At 43.2% G+C, this 11,592-nt stretch overlaps 1 long non-coding RNA gene across 1 annotated transcript; it reads right to left on the bottom strand.

The window, feature by feature from the left end:
- Positions 1 to 2,640: 2,640 nt before the first annotated feature.
- LOC132832433 (uncharacterized) lies at positions 2,641 to 5,637 on the bottom strand. The gene is made up of 3 exons (XR_009646937.1): positions 5,551 to 5,637; positions 4,917 to 4,973; positions 2,641 to 2,751 (listed from the first exon to the last, which is right to left on the bottom strand). It is a non-coding gene; the product is annotated as an uncharacterized LOC132832433 (long non-coding RNA).
- Positions 5,638 to 11,592: the final 5,955 nt, after the last annotated feature.

Here is an 11,592-nt window from a genome sequence, read left to right as displayed (position 1 = left end):
GCAGATCCCGTGCATCTTAATTTTCTACATGAGCCTATCATCAGGAACCTTGTCGAAAGTCTTACTAAAATCCATGTAGACAACATCCACTGCTCTACCCTCATCGATCACTTTTGTCATGTTCCTGATAAATTAAAATCAGGTTAGTAAAACATGACCTGCTCTGCAGAAAGCCATGCTGACTACCCCGAATTAAGCCATACTTTTCCAAATGTATGCAAATCCTGTCTCTAAGAAATCTCTCCACCAGCTTCTCAACCACAGATGTGAGGCTCACTGGTCTATAATTTCCTGCAATTTCTCTATTTCCCTTCTTTAATAGAGGAACAACATTGGCCACTCACCAGTTCTTTTGGACCTCTCCAGTGACTGGTGAGGATGCAAAGATCTTGGTCAAGGTCCCAGTAATTTCCTCTCTTGCGTCTCTCACTTACTTGAGGTGGATACCATCGGGCCGTGTGGACTTATCCATCTCGATGCGCTTCAATAGAACTAACACTACTTCTTTCTTGATCTCAAAATGCCCTAGCATATTAGCATGCTCCACATAAATGTCACTCCCCTCCATATACTTCTTCTGGGTGCAAATCACTCATTTAGGATCTCACCGACATCTTCTGCCTCTAAGTGTAAGTGCCCTGTTTTATCCTAAGTGATCCTACCTCCTCCCAACAGTTATCCTTTTGTTTTTAATGTATATTTGGAATACCTTGGGATTATGTTTAATCCTACTTGCTGAGGTTATTTTATGGCCCCTTCTTGCTCTCCTAATCCCCTGCTTCAGTTGTTTCCTGCTTTCTTTATACCCTGTTTTCCACATGAGCCCTGACTGCTTTTAACTTCTTGAACCTGACCTATGCTTTTTTTTCCCTTTTCAATAAATTCACCACCTCCCTCGTTTATCCAAGAATCCCTCACCTTGCCATCCATGTCATCCTTACTGAAACATGCCAGTCTTGAACTCTTAGCAACAGGTCTTTAATTGATTCCCACATTTCAAATGTGTGCTTGTTTAATAACAGCTCCTCCCAATTAACATTCCCTAGTTCCTGCCAAATACTGATGTAACTTGCTCTTTCTCAAGTTAGTATATTGCTACATGGTTCTGAATTATTCTTAGCTACCATAAAACTTAAGAAGATGCTGTTTCCAAAACTCTCCCCCACTGAAAGGTAGGTCATCTGATCAGGATTATTAACAGTACAAGGTTCAGTATGCTCCCTCCGCCACGTCTCTCCACCCCGCTTCCCCAAGTTGGACTATCCACATACTGTTTCAAGAAACCCTCTTGGATGCACTGCCCCGTCCTAGCCTCTTACTCGAAGAGAGTCCAAGTCAGTATTGGGGAAGTTATATTCAACCACGCTGACAAATCTGTTTTTATTGCATCTTTCCAAAATCTGCCTCCATATTTGTTCCTCAATATCTTGGTGCTGTTGGTCGGAGGTGGGGGGGTGGGGGGGGGGAGGTGGTTGGGGAGGTTGGAGGGACAGGGATACGGCGGGGGCTTATAGTATAATCCTATCAGAGTGATCATACCCATCTTATTTTTGACCTCTACCCATACTGCCTAAGTCGATGAACCCTCCAGTATGTCCTTTTTGAACGTAGATGCAACATTCTCCCTAATTAGTAAAGCAAATATTCCAACTCTTTTACCTTCCTCATTATCTTGTCTAAAACATCAAACGCTGAAACGTTGAGCATCCAACCCTTGCCTTTATCTCAACCAAGTCTCTCTCATAGTCCCATGTACTAATCCAGGTTGGAGGCTCATCTTCTCTACCTATAATACTCTTGCATTGAAATAAACACATTTCAACCCGTTAGTACCATCGTGTTCATTGACCTGACTCTGCTTTTCCTTTCTTTCTGATGTACTGATCGTAACATGTACCATCTTCTCAATCCCTGCATTTGTTGACATCTGCTGTAGTTCCCAACCCCCGCCACACTGTTTAAACCCTCCCGCATAGCACTAGCGAACCTCCCTGCGAGGGTATTGGCTCCCCTCTAGTAGGTACAACCTGTCCCTCTTGTGCAGGTCACCTCTGCCTCAGAAGCGGTCCCAATGATCCAAGAACGTGAAATCCTGCTCCTTGAACCAGCTCCTTATCCACATATTCATCACTATCTTACTGTCCCTTGCCTCAGAAGCACTTGGAGATAATTACCCTTGTGTTCCTGCTTTTCCGCCTCTTTCCTAACTCCCTGTACTCACTCCGTAGCACCCCAACCCTCTTTCTATCTATGTCGTTGGTACCGATGTGCACAACAACCTGTGCACAATGTGCACAGCTGCTCATCCTCCAAGTTTCCATTTATATGTTTCTTTTGGGGTGGGAGAGGCACAGGGTTCAAGAGTGGATCAATCTCCAGTGAAAGTGACAAATTTACCAATTACTGTGACTCTTGTGCCTTCTCCGGTTCCAAGCCCATAGTTCAAGACTTTGACCTGGCAGTAATAAGTTCCTGTATCGTTCAGTTTCATCCTGTTTATTGATATAGATGCTAGTTTCAAGTTGAGAAAGGCAGATTTGCCTGCTTCTTGGACACGTCCGATATATCCTGTGCAGTTGTTACAAACATTACTCATCTTGTAATCTTTGTACCACGTGTAGGCACCAACCAGCGTGTTTTCTGAATGGGTGGCATCCACACTAAATTTGCAGTGCAGATTCAATGTGTCACCTATGGCAACGTTAATCCAGGCCGGGGTTTGCTTGACTGTGACTTTGGAGTCAGTGATTCCTGGAAAGACAAGAACTCATGGATAATCACACCGTTTTACATTGTGTGTAGCAGCAGATAGCCTCAGTCAAAAAATTCTACTCTGAATGAAATAACAGCAACCCCGCGGGTAATGAAGATAGAAGCCGTTTGCTAAGTAATGAATAACAAATTTCACTTCCTGAGTTTCAACCATTATTGATGCCCTTTGATTTGCCGGCAGACATTGCCTGAACTACTGACTATTTCCAGTATTTTCGACCTTTTACTCAGATTTACGCACAATGAGAAACTTGGTTTTCTGCCCTAACTCGGGTCCATAAACATACTGGGGAATGGGGTTCCAACTGTCTTGATTTGTGGACACTAAACGAACAGTTTCCCTTTCACAGACAAACCAGTGGCTGCCTTAAAACAATTAAAGCTGCTTCTGTAAAATAGTCGTTCATCCACTTTGTTGCACAAAAAAGCGCTCATTTCACGCTTTAATCCTAATTAGTTTTTGCATTTATTTTGCAGCTTGAGTTATCGATGCCTCATGAATCACACTGGGCGGTAAGGGGTGCACCCTGATTTTCCATTCGCGAACTTGATCACAAGTGGTGCAGCTCTCGGAACGTTCCGATTCTCTGATCTATTTGAAGCATGTTGACTGGTTTGTTTTAAGTTTTTTTTTATTCTACTAACAATTAAATGAACCATACCGAATTGTATTTATATCGTGTCTTTATGTTAAGAAACTTCGAGATCGGCTTCAAAATAGGCTCAGATTATTTGCCAAGAAAATCGATCCGCAAATTGTGTAGCTGTGCAATTTGTCTCAGTGTCGGTGTGGACCGGGATGACACGAGTGACAGGAGTGTCACGGACCTGGATTTGATTCCAGTCTCAGATGTACGCACGTGCGCACTTTCTCCCCGGCTCGGCTTTCCTCCCAGGTTCCAGCAGCGTGCAACTTAGGTGAATTTGCTGTGCCGAGATTGTCTGTAGTGCTCAGGGATCTGCTGGCTAGATGGATTAGCCATGGTAAATACCATAGAGTCATAGAGATGTACAGCACAAAAACAGACCCTTCGCCCCACGAGATATATTAAATTAATCTGATCCCATTTGCCAGCAATTGACTCATGCGCCTTTAAACCTTCCCTGTTCATAAACCCATCCAAGTGCCTTTTAAATGTGTAAGTTGCACTAGTCTCCACCATTCCCTCTGGCAATTCATTCCAGACAGGTACCAGACAGTATGAAAGCATTGCCCCTGAGATCTCTTTCATACCTTTCTCTGCTAACCTTAAACCCTTTAGTTTTGGACAACATCCCACGTCCCCCTCCCCCCATCCTAGGAAAAATAATCGCCTTATCCATGCTACTTGATTTTATAAACTTTTATAAGGTCACCCTTCAGCCTCGATGCTCCAGGGAAAATAGCCCGAGCCAGGGTATAGTGAAGGGCTAGGTGTGGATGGGATGCTCTTCGGAGAATCGGCGCGGACTCGATGGGCTGAATAGCCTTCTCTCTTACTGTAGGAATTGAATGATTCTGTCCTGATTTCCTGAGCATTGATTGAACTAATAAATGGAAATGACGGCTATGGAACCGCGAAATCCTTGAAAGCAGAATGAACGGAGAAAACACTGGAAGAAGACAGCCAAGTTTACCAATGGGGGGGCACCGTCGGGGTTGGATTCTTCGTTAAAATGAGTCGTTTTAAAACTCGCACGATTTTCTATTAGACTCCCCGACGCTGGGGCACATTGCATTGCCACATCTCCTCTGGAGCAACCTGACCGCTCAGGATTTCAGGAAGTTTGGAAATGGCCAACTCCTGTCTCTTGTATAATCCTAATCCACGAGGGATTGGACGGTCACTGAGACAAATTACACAGGTATGCAATTAGCGGAGGGATTTTTTGAGCAATTAATCTGAATCTATTTTGATGCTGCTCGGAAGATTTCTTATCTTAAAAACACTATATACAAATAAATACAAATATATACTTAAATACAAATAAATTTGTTGGTTGCACCTTGTAGTACAGAATTAAAGATTTGCTTTATATGTGCGTGTATGTATAGGTTATATGTGTCTGCAAAACTGCATATATTATCTGTGTGCGTGTATGGATATGTGCGTTGGTGGGATTCCCTTCAAATATAAAAATGTCCATGATTGTGGATTACTCACTCGGGAACATCAGCAAGAGCCAAATGAATCGATTCCATATCATAGTCCCTCGGCTGCCTATTAATAACAAAAGAGTTTATTTTAAGAACATTTTAGCTGATATCCATTCTACATCGTCAAAAAAAATTTAGTGGTGTACCTAATCATTATCTTTTATTATCTTTATCTTACAACAATCGGGGAGAAAGAAAGATAAAAAGATAAGAATCCTACATAAACTTAAAAATCACACAACACCAGGTTATAGTCCAACAGGTTTAATTGGAAGCACTAGCTTTTGGAGCGCTGCTCCTGCTTCTAATTCACATGTTAGTAGAAAACACGGCAGAAAGTGCGTACACAGCAAGCACCCGCTAAAAGGGCTAATATTTGATTAGATTCCCTACAGTGTGGAAACAGGCCCTTCGGCCCAGCGACTCACACCGATCTCTGAAGAGTAAACCACCAGGACCAGCTTCTCTTTGACTCATGCACCTAACATTGTGGCAATTTAACATGGCCAATTCACCTGAAATGCACATTTTTGGGCTGCTGGAGGAAACCCACGCAGACACGGGGAGAACGTGCAAACTCCACACAGACAGTCACCCGAGGCTGGAATCGAACTCTGGGGCTGTGAGGCAGCAGTACTTACCACTGATCCACCGTGCCGCCTTTTTTCTTTTCCTGCTGCTTAAGGGAGAATTATTCCCCCAGGACACTGAGGGCTCTCAATTCGCTCTCCATCCCAATTGGCCACGCACACCTGAGAAAGCGGACAAAGGCCGTACTGGACATGAATCTGAATGAAGGCACCTCCGACAGCTCAAAACCCCTTACCACCTACACATGTCAGTGTGAATATTAGAGATTAAGCTTTGGATCGATACTTGGACCTTCAACCTTCCAACTCAAAGGTTTGTGTGTGTGTGTGTGTATGCAACTAACTGAGACACGGCTGACAGAGCCGTAGAAATTTTGCAGCACGAGAAAGATTTTGGGCCCATTGTATCCGCTCGTTGAAATTCAAGAATAAGCCACCGTAGTTAGTATTTCAAATTATCATAATAATAATCATTTTTAGCTTAGGTATAATAGAGCATTCCTGCATTAGATCTATCAAACGAAAGAATCTCGCCGCTCGGTCGAAATGACTGCTACATTGCTCACAGACTGAATGAAACAATACCTTCCGATGACAACTGCAGCACCATAACTTCAGTTGATCTCAAAGGTAGAATATTGATCACTCATTGATATAATTGTGACAGGTTCTTTCGACGTCATTTCCGGTTACAGTGTTTGTCCTGTTTACGCCTGCGCCGTTTTGGACAAGTTCGCGGTGCGTCAGTTTAATGAATGAATCCAAGCGTCGGGATGCCAACACAAATTCAAAGCCTGTGTGATCGTGGTCATCGTTTAGATCACGTGTTGTTATCGAAATTTGCTCTTGATCATTTCTGACCAGTTAAGAGTATCCCTATTTATGTCCCTATTTATTTTTGAGATGTAAGCAACATTTAGATTTCTGAGACATATACAATGTTCTAGTGCGTTACACACATCTTGTACCTGCTGCCTACATTTATTTAATATTATCACTTGTTCATTTATTCTTTCACCTTAAAATTATGCCCCCATGTCTTGAACTCCCCGACCCTATGGGAAATGACACCTGCCATTCACATTATCTGTACTCCTCATGATTTTATAGACCTCGTTAACATCAGCCTCCTATGCTCCAGGGACCTGGCAATGTGCTCTTTTACTGCAGCCACTGCGCCATCGCTTCCGCATCCACCACCCCCGAGCTGGAGACGGTCAAGCTGCGCGGATTCAGCACCTCCTCCGACTGACAGGTCCTGGCTCCGAATGAACACTCGGGATCCTGTCGCCACCCAAGATGGAGCGGGGATGGAGATACCGGGGACCCCAGCCTCTCGCAGGAGGGAGTCAGGAACCGGTCCCAGGGCAACCAAAGCAAAATAAAAACGTTACGGAACTGGAAAGACGGCAATGAAGCCGTTTGGATGCGGCAGAACCTGCCGCCCGAGCCCTGAGCCATGTTCAAGAGTCAAACGCTGCAACCCGCCGTTACCACTATCTTAGAAGCAATTCATTAATCCTCTTCAGTCGCACAACGCCAGTATCCTTTTTTGTAAGTCAAGATTATCCAGAAAATTCGGACATTAAAAGTTCTGTGTTTCTGTCACTTCAAATCTCTTTGAACCTTCAATGTTTAATTTCTTTTACAGGTGAAAATGATTTATCATTTTTAGATCCAGATTGGGTGACTTCACATTGAATTAAAATTGAGCATTGTCCGTTCAACTATCTGTTATGATCCCTTTATAACTTCATAACCCCAGCAAAATCCATAACAATATTTCTAGCAAACATTTGTACCATTGACAATTATTGGATACATGGCTTTCAATCCCATCGTCCAAGTTATTGATTAATGCAGTCAATGGTTGAAACTTAACACATTCCCTATCTCATTAATCTGAAGCTACTATCATGATTACTTCAGATAAATTACAGCATGCTTACAGCCAACAATGGTACAAAGCCTGATGGGGAAAATATGCAATATACCATGATCTGTACTTGTTGCTCTGCTCTGCCTCAGTTCTCCTTCCTTCTTATTGTTTTTGGGCTCCCCTGTGGAAACTACTATTTTTCCAATTGCCCCACAAATTGGCACCTTGTCCTTGTTTCTTTAGTTCAGAGGAGAAAATAACCATTGAAGATCATTGGAAGAAATGCGCTTGATGACTTTGATAGATTATTTCTTCGTCCAAGTACTCAAATTCTCGAGCATAATTTGTTACTAACCATTTCCTGTGCCTCTTACATGTCTCCCATCTTTTATTCCAGCAACCCACAACGTCTGGAAGTCAATTCATATTCAGCACCAAGAGACTATGGCAAGGACTGAATGACATGACAGGTTCTAAAAAGAGACAGTGCAAGATAGTAGACGACGCACATCCCTCCCAGATCGTCTCAATAACTTCGATGCTCGATCTGAGTAGAATTTCAGAGGAGAGATAACGCCTATTCTGACAAGTCCTGACGAACCTATCCCAACAGTCACTGCATCAGAGGTCAGATCAGTTTTCCTTTGTGTGAATCCAAGGAAAATGATGGGATCAGATGGAGTACCAGGCCATGCACTCAGAGCATGTGCAGATCAACTGGCAGAGGTCTTCTCAGACATCTTCAACCTCTCCCTGCAGCAGGCCACCGTTCCTGCCTGTTTCAAAAGGAACAACATCATCACTGTGTCTAAGAAGGCTCATGTAACATGCCTCAATGACTACTGCCCAGTCGTCCTAATTTCGGTGGTCATGAAGTGCTTTAAAAGGCTGGTCATGGCATTAATTAACTCCTGGCCTCCCCACTACTCTTGACTCACTCCAATTTGCTTATCGGACCAACATACCCACATCAGATGCCATTTCACTTGCCTTTCACTCCTCCCTAGAAAATCTTGACACCAAGAACAGCTACGTAAGAATCCGACTCATTCTCTACAGTTCAGCCTTCAACACTATTATCCCCTCGAGACTGATTACTAAACTTAGTGATTTCGGGCTAAGTCCCACTCACTGCAACTGGATCCTCAGTTTCCTGACCCACAAGCCACAATCAGTGCATATTGGGGACAATATTTCATCCTCACTAAATTTCAATACTGAAGCCCCCCATGGGTGCATACTCTGCCCCTACAGTACTCACTGTATACCCAAATACCAGACGAATGCCATTTACAACTTGCTGATGACACCACCACAATCGTTCGAATCTCAAATGATGATGAAACAGACAACAGACGGGAGGTGGAAGACATGGAAAAAAATGAGAACAGCATAGAATATAGAACATTACAGCGCAGTACAGGCCCTTCGGCCCTCGATGTTGCGTCGATCTGTCCTACCAATCTGAAGCCCATCTAACCTACACTATACTCATGTCCAATGACGACTTAAATGTACTTAAAGTTGGCGAATCTACTACCGTTGCAGGCAAAGCATTCCATACCCTTACTACTCTCTGAGTAAAGAAATGACCTCTGACATCTGTCCTATAGCTATCACCCCTAAATTTAAAGCTATGGCCCCTCATGCTCGCCGTCACCATATTTGGAAAAGGCTCCCCCTGTCCACCCTATCTAACCCTCTGATTATCTTATATGTCTCTATTAAGTCACCTCTCAACCTTCTTCTCTCCAACGAAAACAACCTCAAGTCCCTCAGCCTTTCCTAGTAAGACCTTCCCTCCATACCAGGCAACATCCTAGTAAATCTCCTTTGCACCCTTTCCAAAGCTTCCACGTCCTTCTTATAATGCGGTGACAAGAACTGCACACAATACGCCAATTGCAGCCGCACCAGAGTTTTGTACAGCTGTAGCATAACCTCATGGTTTCGGAACTCGATCCCTCTATTAATAAAAGCTAAAACACTGTCTGCCTTCTTAACAACCCTGTTAACCTGGGTGGCAACTTTTAAGGATCTGTGTACCTGGACACCGAGGTCTCTCTGCTCATCTACACTACCAAGAATCTTACCATTAGCCCAGTACTTTGCATTCCGGTTACTCCGACCAAAGTGAATCACCTCACACTTGTCCGCATTAAACTCCATTTGCCACCTCTCAGCCCAGCTCTGCAGCTTATCTATGTCTCTCTGTAACCTACAACATCCTTCGTCACTATCCACAACTCCACTGACCTTAGTGTCATCTGCAAATGTACTAACCCACCCTTCTACGCCCTCATCCAGGTGGTTTATAAAAATGACGAACAGCAGTGACCCAACACCGACCCTTGCGGTACACCACTAGTGACTGGACCCCAGGATGAACATTTCCCATCAATCACCACCCTCTTCCTTCTTTCAGCAAGCCAATTACTGATCCAAACTGCTATATCTCCCACAATCCCATTCCTCCACATTTTGTACAATTGCCTACTGTGGGAACCTTATCGAACGCCTTGCTGAAATCCATATGCACCACATCAACTGGTTTACTCTCATCTACCTGTTTGGTCACCTTCTCAAAGAACTCAATAAGGTTTGTGAGGCATGACCTACCCTTCACAAAACCTTGCTGACTATCCCTAATCTAGATTATCATAAATCCTATCGCTTAAACCCTTTTCTAACACTTTACCAACAATTGTAGTAAGGCTCACTGCTCTATAATTGCCAGAGTTGTCTCTACTCACCTTCTTGAAAAGTGGAACCACATTTGCTATCCTCCAGTCTTCTGGCACTATTCCTGTAGACAATGACGATTTAAAGATCAATGCCAAAGGCTCGACAATCTCCTCCCTGGCTTCCTAGAGGAACCTAGGATAAATCTCATCCGTCCCAGGAGACTTATCTTCACACTTTGTGGGATTTCTAATACCTCTTCCTTGTGAACCGCAATCCCACCTAGTCTAGTAGCCTGTATCTCAGTATTCTCTGCAATATTTGAACTTCCAGCTTTAACTCCTTATTTAACTTAAAACAAAGAAGGTCTTCACTGTGTAACTTTAACTTTACTTTATATGTTTTACTATAATTACTGCAATATTAAACTTTTAACGTCGTTCTTTCTTTCTACCTTGCTCTTAAGGTCTGTACCTAGGTACTTGTACGTTAGATAGCGTCTTGTACACTTTTCACTGTACTCCTGTACTTTTGTACTTGAGCACGCATGACAACAAAATTAAAAATCTTCTGCATTCTACTGAAGGCTGTTATACCTTCGAAATAAACAAGTCCATGATCAGCTCCACATCATGAGCTATGCTGTAAATAACGTCAGCATTTCCTATGAGTTTTCTCATGGCTGAAGATTCTGATGCAGAATTAGCCATCTTCTGGGCACAGCAGATATAGGAGCTTGGTGCAAAGTCACAATATGGTTGGTCTTCTTTTGGATATACGTCAGGCAGTGAGCTTGTCCTGAGGGTCACCATGCCCCAGGCGAGGAATGAGGTTGAGAAGGTTGAACACTCATGGTAACTCAGCCGGTGCTGGAATTAAACTCACTCTGTTGGCGTCTCTCACTCTCTCTGGCATTGCAAATCAGCCATTCAACCAACTGAGCACATTGAAGTTTATGAAACGTTTACAGGGTGTTACAGGGCAAACATTGGCTATTTCCTCTGGCTTCTGATTCTATAATCAGGGAATGCAGTCTCATAAAGAAAATAGTCAGGCTGAGATAAAGAAGGATCTCTTTACTTAGAGGATGGTGACTGTTTGGAATTTTCTACCCCAAAGTGACATGGAAGCTCAACCATTCAGCAGGTTCTGGATGCAAATCAATCAATTTATGGAGCCTAATGTTAGTATTAGATAAGGAGATATTGTTGGAAAGTGGCATTGAGGTAGATGCAAGCCATGATGTAATTGAATGATAGGTCAGGCTCGATGGGTTAAATGATCACCAGGGTGAAGTGTTAGGCAATGACCTTTACTCCATGATATCGTTAGAAGTGGAAACATTTGCAAATGATTGTACAGTGTTCTGCACCAATTGCAACTCCTCAGGTACCAAAGATATTCATGCCTAAATGCAGCAGGACCTGGACAATATCCAGGTTTGAACTGATAATTGGTTAATAATATTTGCCTCGTGAGTGACAGACAATGTCTTCCCAACAAGAAAGATTCTAACCATTGCACAATGAAAT

Source organism: Hemiscyllium ocellatum, chromosome 35 (genome assembly GCF_020745735.1).
Source record: "Hemiscyllium ocellatum isolate sHemOce1 chromosome 35, sHemOce1.pat.X.cur, whole genome shotgun sequence".
Taxonomy (NCBI): Eukaryota; Metazoa; Chordata; class Chondrichthyes; order Orectolobiformes; family Hemiscylliidae; genus Hemiscyllium; species Hemiscyllium ocellatum.
Note: the sequence above shows the minus strand (reverse complement) of the source record. Positions and strands in the feature narration are given on the sequence as shown.